We start from the raw sequence: 12294 nt of genomic DNA on the forward strand, positions 1-12294 counted from the left end.
ACCTTGACCGGGTATAGGAGCCCCAAGCAAGGAGGACTCCAAGGAGCATGCCCCTTTCAGGGAAAAAAGCCCTTCTGTATGAAAAAACCCTGCGATGATAACATCCAGAATGATGAACTCAATATGCAGGGATGACTCCTTTGGCATTCTGAAGGAAGTCCTTGACGTCCAGAGAGACTGTGTTAATAGAAACTGGTAAGCATAAAGAAGTGTCTCTCGTGCAGTGTCCAGCAGCGGATGAAGGTAAGTAATGGAACGCTGTGAAACCACTCTGCCTTGCGGAAACGAGCGTATGAAATAAGGTTGCTGCACTCGCCAGGAGATGTGTAATGGATGTAGCAAGTTCAGTGACAGGAACGCAGGAAACAGGAGTACAGGAGAAACCCAGATGCCAAAAGCAGCAAGGAAAACTGGACAGAGCCAGACAGACGAGGAGGAGGGAAATTAGGGACGGTAACCATTTGAAAAGAGGAAATGAACAGTACAGAATTCAGGCAAGGCAGAAAACGCAGGAGGGATCAAATGAAGGCAAGTGGGATGCAAAGGGAGGAAACAAGGGAGCGTCTAACCTGAATCGCGAAACAAACATGGTTGCAATGCGTAGCGTAGCAGACTGAATGGAAAGACATACAGCGGTGGCCATCTTGGACAAAAACAACTAGACCGGTCTAGTTGAACATGTGGAAATGTAGCGGCCGCTTCAGGTACCGCCATTGCTGCCACCTTTTCCAGGAACAAGGCATTATAGTGTGACCCCTTCTCCTTGGTGGACCCCCAGGCTTGTCCGGATGGAGTCGGTGAAATCTATTGATCAGTCGAGGTGCTTTGAGATGCCTCCTTGGTTCCCAGATTCTCTCTGCATCAGAATATCCTTTCCAATGTACCAGGTATTGGAGTGTTCCATTTCTGTACCTGGAGTTGATAAGCTTAGAAACCTCATACTTTTGCAATTCCTGTGGCGTAAGAGATCTATGCTTAGGTATCTTACACTGGTAGGGATCGGTATGATAGTCCTTGAGGAGCAAAGAGTGAAAAACAGGGTGGATTCTCTTGAGAAATGGTGGAAGCTTAAGGCGAAAAGCAATTGGATTGACCCGTGATGTTATGGAAAAGGGTCCAAGGTACCTGGGTGTAAACTTCCCAGTGTGAACCCATCAGGGTAAGAATTTCGTAGACAACCAGACCTAGGTTCCTGGTGTCCAGAGAGGGTTCTTACTTCTTTTTTTGTTAGCCTGATCTTTATACATCTTCTTGCTGTCCTCTAGAGACTGTAAGACAGTCTTTTGGATCTCCTTAAGACTAGATAGTAGATTGTCCACTGCAGGAGTCTTGGTAGATGAAGACCATCCTGTGGGTAGATGACGAGGATTATAATCATATGTACAAAAGAAGGGACCTATGGCAGTATGCTTGGTATTATTGTAGGAACATTCTGCCATAGGAAGACATTCTGCCCAATCATCTTGTGTCTGATTGCAAAAGCAGTGTAGATACTGCTCTAGTGTTGCGTTGAACCACTCTGTCTGGCCATTGCTTTGTGGATGGTAGCCAGACGAGAGTGCTCTCTGCATCCCTAGTTTCTTGCACAGGAAGGACCCGAAAGACGAAGTAAACTGGGAACCCCTGTCAGACACCACAGTTTGGGGTATGCCATGTAAGCGGATGCTGTCTCTAAGAAACACCTTAGCTGTTTCGGGAGCAGATGGAACACCATGAAGGAAAGAGAAATGAGCCAACTTGTTGTAAGAATCAATAGTTATCATCACTGCTGTATAACCTTGCAAAGGTGGCAGGTCTACTATGAAGTCAGTAGAAACGTGATTCCATGAGTGAGGCAGTGATTCATCTTGTTGTAACAGTCCAATCAGCCTAGAGGTAGAATACTTGCCGATAGCACAAACTGGACAGGATTTCACATATTCAAGAACATCCTTACACAAAGTTGGCCACCAAAATGTGCGGGAAACCAGATCAAGGGTCGTCTTCTGGCCTTTATGACCAGCTAAGGGTAGGTCAGGACAGCAGGTCATAACTTGGATCTGTAGCTCCTTGGAGGGTAGAAACAAAGCCTGGTTCTTGAAATAAAGGTTGTTAGCTTCCTGCAGGTGAACCTTATCTTTCACCTGTATTGACTCTTCCTTAACTTCTTGAAGACAAGTGGTCACAGTGGCCAAAATCCTCTTGCCAGTCAACAGCATTTCATGATGGTTGGATTCCCCTGTGTTGATTTCTAGGCTTGGAGACAGGACATCTGCAAGAGTGTTGTCCTTTCCTGGCAGGTATGTGATATCGAAATCGAACTGGGGAAAATAGTATGCCCAACGAGCGTGACAAGGATTCCTACACTCCATTTGTTGGAGGACTTTCCGATTGCTATGATCAGTGCGCACTAAAAAGCCGTGGGTAGCACCCTGTAGTATATGTCTCCATTCCAGGCAGGCTTGTCTTATAGCAAGTAACTCCTTCTCAAGGACAGAATAATTGTGCTCGCTAGATTAGAGAGTCTGTGAGTAACAAGCGATAGAATGTTCCAATCCATCCTGAGTTGTTTGTAATAATGCTGCTCCTATAGCACCATCAGAGGCATCAGTCTCCACAACAAATTTAACGCTTGATCAGGTTGTGCTAAAATCGGAGCTGAGGTGAATGCTTTCTTGAGGGCACAAAATGGTGAGTCAGCTTCCTTGATCCATTTCAACTTGACTCCCTTTTTGAGCAAAGTGGTTATTGGTAATACCGTATCCGAGAACCTGGGGATGAAGTGCTGATAAAAGTTAGTCAGTCCCAGGAAGTGCTGTATGTCCTTGATGTTCTGGGGTTTGTGCCAATCTAATACAGCCTTCACCTTCCTTGGATCCATTTGGATGTCATCCTGTGAAAGGATGTAGGCTAGATAAGCTACCGTTGGTGTCTCGAAACTGCATTTTTCAGGCTTGGCAAGCAGTTGATGGAAACGCAGACAACTGAGAACCTCTCGAACATGATGCCTGTGTTCGTGCAGAGTAGAAGAGAATATGATAATGTTGTCTAAATAGATTGCTAAGTAGGTGTAGAGTATGTCAGAGACTACTTTGTCCATAAACCTTTGGAACACTGCTGGGGCATTGACAAGACCAAAAGGCATCACTTGGTATTCATAATGTCCCAGTGGTGTTCGGAAAGCGGTTTTCCATTTGTCTCAGCTCCTTATAGCCGGTCAAGTGGCACAGCGAGTAGAGCGCTCGCTTTGACATCCGTGCAGAACCTGCTAACGCAGGTTCGAATCCCGGCGGGGCCAATCTCAGCCATTCATCCTTCCGAGGTCGATAAATGAGCACCACACACCATGGGTAATAATAAGCAGGGCTCAGATACCTGAGGGTTTGTAGCGCTATATAAAAGCCTAATTATTATTATTATTATTATTATTATTATACGTAGCAAATGGTAGGCACCTCGTGGGTCAAGCTTGGAAAAAACTGTGGATCCTTTACAGCTTCTAGAATGTCTTTGATAAGGGGCATGGGATACCTATCCCACACTGTGATGCGGTTGAGACCGCAGAAGTCTATACAGGGGCAAAGTTCATCAGTGTCTTTCTTGGGCACAAAGAATAATGATGCTCCTCCAGAAGATTTTGACTCCCGGATAAGTCCATTCTGAAGATGGGCTTCAAGGTAGTGCTTCAAAGCCCTTCTCTCGGGCAAGGATAATGGGTATATCTGACAAAAAGGTACTGAAGTGCCAGGAAGAAGTTTGATAGAACAATTTTCACTCCGATGAGATGGTAAGGAGCGGGGTAGGACATCTTGAAAGACATCGGAAAAATCCTGGTAATGTACAGGAATGGACTGCACCACAGCAGCAGTAATAGATATCTTTGTACCCTCTTGGTTAATAGGCAATGAATTGAAAAAACAGTGCTGATCACAGTATGGTGCGTTAAACTGTATGGTGTTCTTGGTCCAGTTGATGTCCGGATTATGCCTATGCAGCCACGGCATACCTAGAATAAGAGGGAAGTGAGCTGCAAGGATGACGTCGAACACCAAGACTTCCTGATGGGAAAACAATGATAACTTGATGGCTTCGATCTCCATTACAAATGGGTCCAGGTGACAAAGGAGTGCCGTCAACCCCTTCCACAGGTATGGAGCTTTCCTTTTCGTATAGGGGGATGTGGCGATCTTGAGCCCATTGTATGTCCACAAAGTTACTAGCTGCCCCACAATCCAGCATGGCCAAGACCTCTATAGGATGGGAAATACCAACTTGTAACATGACTGAAAATACCATGAGTCAATTATCTTCTGTAGAACGGGTGTTGTTACAGGGTTTAGAAGTAACTACCCCGGTCTTCTCCCTGTTTAAGACCGGGGTGGCAAGTTTCCTGAATGACTTGGAGGAACCACAGGGCAATTTCTTAACAGATGTTTTGAGGATCTGCAATACATACAGAGCACTTGCTCCCAGCGTCTCCGGCGCTCTTCTGGTGTTAGCGGTCATCTTGTTGTGCCTATTTGCATAGCTTCCTCTCCTGTAGGTCACTCCTGAGGAGGCAGAGGAGCCAAAGCAGGTGGTAAATAAGACCTTGTCTTTCTTCTTTCTTGTCGACGCTCTGTCAATCGGAATTCAATCTGAAGAGCCAAGGAAGCTAGTTCCTGAAAAGAAGTCGGTCAAGCGGTCCTGGCTAGTTCATCTTTTATATCTTCATGAAGACCGTGTCGGAATATGGTCTGCTCTGCAGAATCTGGCCAGCCTGCTTCTGTAGCCAGCCTCTGACAGGCGGAAATGTATGATTACACGTCCTGAGCGCCTTGTTTGACATTGAGTAGGGCTTCATATGATGAATACTGGACTTCTGGTCAATCAAAACACGTCCGGAAGTAGGCGGCATTATCATTCAAGACAGGGTCTGCATTGGTGATAATAGGCGTGGCCCATGCTAGGGCGTTCCCTTCGAGATTGGAAGTAAGAAAACCTACCGTGGCACAATCCAGCGCATAGGCCTTAGGGGTAGAAGGTAAAGTACACCTTACATGCATCCAAGAATTCCTTCAGCTGATGAGGGTTTCCGTCATATATGCTGAACGGAAAGGTCAGAGGGGGTAAGTCTCCTCGGTTGTCTTCACGGAGGTTCATCTGCTGGGGTAAGGAAACATTTTCAGCCCGCAATGACTGCACCTCAACAGTAAGTCCTTGAAGGGCTGTAACAAGCTCCTGATATTGCTCAAGCGAGGCCATGGGTATCCTTGGGCTTTGCAAACTCCCAAGTGTAACAATGTCCACCCCCTTCTCCTGCTCCTCACCTGAGTCTTCGGTGGTGCTTTCTGATACCTTTGTCTTTTTCTTCCCAGTCTTTCTTCACTTTTCTTTCTTGTGGTCCTTCTTCTTTTCGAAGAGATAAGAATGTGCTCCCCCAAAGGCCACCTTGGGTATAGGAGCCCCAAGCAAGGAGGACTCTGAGGAGCACGCCCCTTTCAGGGAAAAGAGCCCTTCTGCTTGAAAAAACCCTGGGATGATAACTTCCAGAAAGATGAACTCAATATGCAGGGATGATTCCTTTGGCAGTCTGAAGGAAGTACTTAACATCCTGAGAGACTGTGTTGTTAGAAACTGGTAAGCGGAAAGAAGTGTCTCTCATGCAGTGTCCAGCAGCGGATGTAGGTAAGTAATGGAACGCTGTGAAACTGCACTGCCTTGCGGAAATCAGCGTATGAAATAAGGCTGCTGAACTCGCTAGGAGATGCGTAATGGATGAAGAAAGTTCAGTGACAGGAACACAGGACACAGGAGTGCTGGGGAAACCTAGATGCCAAAAGCAGCAAGGAAAACTGGACAGAGCCAGACAGACGAGGAGGAGGGAAATTAGGGACCGTAACCGTTTGAAAAGAGGAAACGAACGGTACGGAATTCAGGCAAGGCAGAAAACACAGGAGGGATCAAAGGAAGGCAAGCGGGATGCAAAGGGAGGAAACAAGGGAGCGTCTAATCTGAATTGGGAAAAAAATGAGGTTGAAATGCTTAGCGTAGCAGACTGAATGGAAAGAAATACAGCGGCGGCCATCTTGGATAAAAACAACTAGACCGGTCTATTTGAATGTGGTGAAACATAGAGGCTGCTTCAGGAACCGCCATTGCTGCCACCTTTTCCAGGAACAAGGCATGACAAGGCGGCCCACACCATAGTCTAATGAACAATTGCTTGATAATGTGTTATCTGTAAAAGCCATAGATAGTTCAAAAGAATTTGAGAATGTGAGGGAGCTAACATGTGTCACATCCCTTCTCACAGAATATGGCACTAATATACATTTCAATCACCCTTTACTCTTGACCTTACACAGTGTGACCACTTTTGAGAAAACATAAAAATATGTTCCTATACTGTATGGGTGAACCAAGATCCTGTGTGTGCCAAATTGATAGCCCTAATTTTCAGTCCCAAACCTGCAGAATACTGATGCAATTCTTTTTCATTTTAGTCTAAATTTAAAATGCATGCACATAGATTAGATATGTTCAACTTCTCATTCACACAGGGTGGGAGGGCAAAGTTAGGTAAATATGTGCATATAAATGTCATTTTTCTTTGCAATCTTTGTCTGGTGCTAATACTAGCTTTTGACACTGAAGAACATGAAAGGTGCTGAATTTGCTAATTTTGGGTGAGGTTGATTTTGTACAAATATTAATTGAAGAGGGCTTTAATACATTGTCCTATAAGCAGAATTATGGCCATAGCAATAAGTCCTGCTTGGAGGTGGCGTTTTTTAAAATGTAGGTTTAGGATTGTTGCAAATAGTATTAATAGTTCTGTTGTGTCTCCGAACGTGTGTATTATTTTAGTGAGATTGTCACAGGCAGGTCAAGTTTAACTGGTTAAATAAGCCAATGTAAGATATATCTGATGTCTTTTGGTGACTTACCCTTCATAAAGTGAGAGGCCCATCTTCAATTTAATTTATTTAATACATTTGAGTTTTATTTCTACTCCTCACCACCATGAACCATGAGGGCTTCACACCTAAACACATCTTCTGTGCCAAGTCCCTCGGGTTCCACATCGACAAACACCACTGTTTCAAGACACACATAGCTATGAAAACTCAGACAGCTTCGTATCAGCTCTCCCTCTTGCGGAAGGTCAAGCCATCCTCCCTATGGACAGCTTTAGATCCACAGTTCAAGCACTGGTGTTATCCCAGCTGGATGGGGGCAATGCCCTCTACGAAGGCCTCCTTCCATGTACCCCTGAGAAGATTTCTACACGCAGTTGCACGCCTCATAAATGGTCTACGCAGATACACCCACATCACCTTAGCCCTCATCGACTTTCACTGGCTTCCACTGCACACACAAATCACCTTCAAGTCTTGGTGCATCATCTGGCAGTCACCCTCGAATCGCCCAGCTACCTTGCTGAGAAACGTAGCCTCTCTTGGTGGACAGCGCACCACCAGATGTCAGGACACGTACAGACTTGAAATCCGCTGCTGCAAAATGAAAGTGCCAGAAAACAAGCTTTCTCTGCCTATTCCCCAAGACTATGGAACCTCCTCCCCGTCAGCATCAGACTCGTCCCCACACTCTTAATAAGAACTCAAGACCCACCTCTTCAAGCAGTCTCTCCTCGTCAACACCTAGGACATCACATCACGCCGTGCCAACTGACTCGCTAGATGCCGTCCACCCCCTCCTCCCTGCTACCTTGTACAACTGTACCCCTCCTCTGTGCCCCTCTCTATCCTGCCTTTGCTATATATCTGTTCTGTTGTTACCTCTGATGTGATCTGTTACGCATCTGTACTGTGTATACCTCTGTAATGTGCTCAGCTGTGTCTCTGTATTGTTATATACCTCTGTAAAGTGCTGCGTTACTTCTCAAAGCTAGGTCTGCGCTCAATAAATACAATAATAATAATAATAATAATAATAATAATAATAATAATAATAATATAATAATAATAATAATAATAATAATAATCAAACAGCTTGTCAATTGTCCCAGAATTGTGGGGTGGGACTGTATACCCAGCGGTATTAGATCAGGTGTTGCCACTTTCAACAAATAGATCTCTAGAAGATGTGGGATCAGTGTTGCTAATCAGACACAGTTTTCTGTGGTCAAGACTAGACAGGAGGTGGTGTTACAAAAGGGACAGTACCAGGATGTGGCAGAGGACAAATGTATGAGGGGAAGCTCTATTGAGTAGGGCAAACATGCTACTATCTATCAGGGATGATAAAGGCATATCAATCTACAAATAAGGCTACATCCACATAATTACTTGCATCTGCACCTGGGGGTAACTAGATATAACACCCCCACTGGAAGAGATACTTTTACAAATCTGGATGGATATTACAAACTTTTTTGTGGCCTGCACACTTTACAAAAGGGAATGATTCACTAATGCATCTGCATATTTAGTCTATTCAAGCAATTGATTACGGTTCCATGTGATAAAAATGTGGCAAAAATGGCTGTGAACACAAAATATTGCGGCAAGATTGCTGTGGTTTTGACGCTGCAATCCATGTAAAGGATGCTGGGTACACCCCTGCAACCCCTGGACCCATTATACCATTTAAGGGGAGCAGGGGAAACCCCTGCAACCCCCACTCTCCTTAAATGATGTAATGGTGTACACCTTTTAAGGTTCAAACCACAGCATTTTTGCTGCAATTTTTTGTAAAGGCAACATTTTTGCTGCAATTCTATCACTGCATATCTTGATTACTGTGACGTCATATGGAACATGCAGCATATGTGCATTGCTGCACATTTGCTCTGCTCGTTGCCATGCATTCGGACATGAACAGCAACGTGCAGTGCACATGAGCAGCAATGTGCATGTGGTTAATGTAAAGGTTTGCACGTGTATGCACTGAGTACATTTTTGAGGAGACGCAATACAAGAATACTCTACCTACCGCACTTGGCAGAAGAAGTGAAGGGGCACATTTCAAAATTATGTTTTGGGTGGTCTCCTGCCTAAAACCAGGCATATGAACACAACTACATTGACCTGGTATAGTTGGGCATCGAGCAAGAGGTACATAATGTTCCTGCGTCACAAGCAGATTTAGTTTGCACAGTTTTGTATCGCTGGAACACATTTGATCACACAATCAATATATTTGAAGGAGTCAGAAGAAATTCATTGCTCCCTTGGCAAAGGGCCTCGGTCAGCTGAGGTAGGTAGCTGTGTTGTGCATAGAGTAGAGAGCAATGTTCCCAAAACAGATTGAAATGGGGTATTTCTCTGGTTGTGTCACTGGGGTTGCATACCATGATGAGGCCCTCCTTGAATTTCATTATTCACCAAGCATATTTACTGCACCGATCCTAAGAGCTGAAAGCAGGGTAAAAAAATGTGTTGGATAAATGAACAATTAACACCTTTTGAAGAGTTCTGCCTTTTGGCCACATATGTACATTTAAAATGACAGATTGGTTCTTCCTTAGGGGATAGGTGTATACCATCAGTTTCATTTCATGGCTTAGTTATGTCCCAAATCCTAGATATACAATAAAGGGTGGGGTTGAGTGGTGTGGATAAAAAAGAAGACAGGTGTATTGGCCTTTGCACCGCACAACAAAGAAAGGCAGCCCACATGCAGTTATAATCCTAACTGGCCACTTAATAGAGATAACTGCCCCTCCCCAAGATGTGAGAGTCCATTAAATTGGTGAAAGGTCCTCCCACCGGACCCGCTGCCTCGTGTACTAATTTGCATTGTGTACGCCTTTGTAAATTCACTTTGTAAGTTCAACTTATTGTGTAAGCCTTTGTAAATTCACTTTGTAAATTCAACTTAACCGTTAGGAAGCCGTGGTATCTTTGCCGCGCAAAAGGTAAACCTTGAATGGATAAATCACACTTAGTAATGGAAACAGAGGTGCACTGAACTTCGGCTTTGAGTAAGTATTTGGCCGAATCCCCGTTCTGTTAGCTAGTCTATTCCATTACTAGATCCTGTTGAATTATTTCTTCCTGGTCGCCTCCTACCAAACACCTTGCCTTCTCATTTTAGTGAAATGTAACAGCCCAGACAGGCACACACGCAGTGTAGATTGCAAAAGGGAAATCAATTAAATGCATTCCAGATTTAATACATAGGGGTATATGTTTGCATACTGAAGAAAAACAGTGGTGAGGATGAGTGAGAGGCACGCTTGTTTTGTTAACATTAGAAATATCTACAGATAAAGTTGAATTCACAACATGTAGTGGAGAACAGTAGGGCCGAGGTAGTCACAGATATGTCAGGCAGCGTAACATGCCCCAGCTAAGGAAGCCTTTGAGGAACTGCATATTGGGGAATCTCTCGAGATCTCGAGGGGGCTAGTCTACCAGTAGGATTATAGAGGGATAGGTGTGAGGACTATTTGTATGGAACACAGTCTAAGTGCGAAGCTCTGCTGGTGAAGCTGGTAGGAGAGGTTGAATGGAAATTAGAAGACTTCCCAACAGGTGGGCTGCCTCTCCTAGGTCAACAGTGTTGGGGACGAGTCAGTTACATGTCATGCAGAGCATGATGCTGTCAACATTTCCCAACCCATATTGGCCTCTTAGGAGAATTTGCTAATTGGGAAATCTCTTAAATAGCCAAATAACATTATGGGCCAGTCTGTCCTGTAAGATATGGAAAGACTGTATCTACTGGTCTTGCGGCCTGGAGCGTTGGAGAGTGGGAGAAGTATTAATATTAAGGTGCATATGCCTTTTAATGAATGAATAAGTTAATTGAAATGAAGGCAGGGATGACTAGCATCCTGTGTACGAATATAGGAAGGGCACCCGCATTACCGCGCACATGCGCAAGTGAAAATGCCCAGGGGTAGCCTAGAGGAAAGGACATCGGTAGATGGTCATTACATGACTCAAAATAAAGGCCTCTGTGTGTGAAGGGCTGATTCCATTAACCCACATTGAGTGTATTTTATTTTAATTACATATACAAATATCGATCCTAGTAACACCTGTGGAAATAAGAGGTTAGTGGCTACACTGGTAGTAAGTTCATCACTGCAAAACACTGTTAAACAGAAAAATCTTTATAATAATATTAAATAAATCAATATGTCAGCAACATCATAATACCCATTATCCCATTATTGGTCTATACATGTAAATAATGTCACAGCACTTCAGTTCAACGGCACGCTTCTTGATGAGAAAGTTCCTCATAGGTATGTATTAGAGTATTTACTTGTAGGATTAGGACATCGATAGAAATCAAAGGCATGAAATGCTATTTATTTATTTAAAAAATTAACATTCCTAGACAACGTGGATTAAGTAAAAGCTGTAAAACCTCTCATATCTACATAGGCCAAAACTACCCAGTCATTGGGAAGCCACTATGCTTAACTGGGATAAAAAGCAGACTAGCTGACATAAGTCAAGTACCAGCTAATTAAATTGTAGGCCCATGACACACTCACAGCTGTCAGAGTTGGGCACCTAGGATAATAAAGAGTTCATCATCAGGGCCCCACATGGATCTCCTCACACTACCAACTTCGAACACGGGAGTGGTAGCTCAGATCCTGCTGGGTTTTCCTTATGAAACCACATCCCTACCGATAGCTGCAGTCCACCACACACAAGCAACTGTACACATGCAACTATGGCTATAATTTTCCGGTCTAGCAGCACACATAGCCATCCACACTGAAACACCTGAAGTACCTCAACACCTCTGCCATTAGTATACAGTGACAACCAATGAAAAGCAATTGATGTAGCTGAGCACACATCAAATCTTTAGCACTAGCACTCTATCCTAAACAGCCAACAGCACCCACCCATGTGCCTGACCTCTGGGCTGCTTACTGGAGCCTAGCCAGCCCACCTAAGTCCTAACAGGGCAAAACCTCCTACACATGGACTACGGTCACCGAGGGTGTTCCAACCACAAAGCACATTGAGGCCATATTAACGGGGAGAGGACGCTATGTAAATGACAAATACAATATGTAGATGAACTACATTAAAACAAGGTCAGCTAAGTCCTATCTTGATACCTCCAATGGAATAACCAATGGGAATGGAAGCAACATGACTGTCTAAGATGGCTCAGAAACAACCTGATAGCAAGCAACCCCTGGACACACTGGAGTACACATAGAGACACTGAGTGTCAAACATTACACTGACACCCAACAGCAATCCCTGACACAGCACCACAATGTCCTTATCACCCAATGACTATCCTAAAACAGGCCTATGGAGATACTTGCCAAAATGTACAAAGCAGCACCGCCGATACGCATATCCTAGGTATTTCGGTAATCCGGTAAAT

The sequence above is a fragment of the Ambystoma mexicanum genome, chromosome 5q, assembly GCF_040938575.1.
Source record: "Ambystoma mexicanum isolate Mex_15411 chromosome 5q, UKY_AmexF1_1, whole genome shotgun sequence".
Classification (NCBI taxonomy): domain Eukaryota; kingdom Metazoa; phylum Chordata; class Amphibia; order Caudata; family Ambystomatidae; genus Ambystoma; species Ambystoma mexicanum.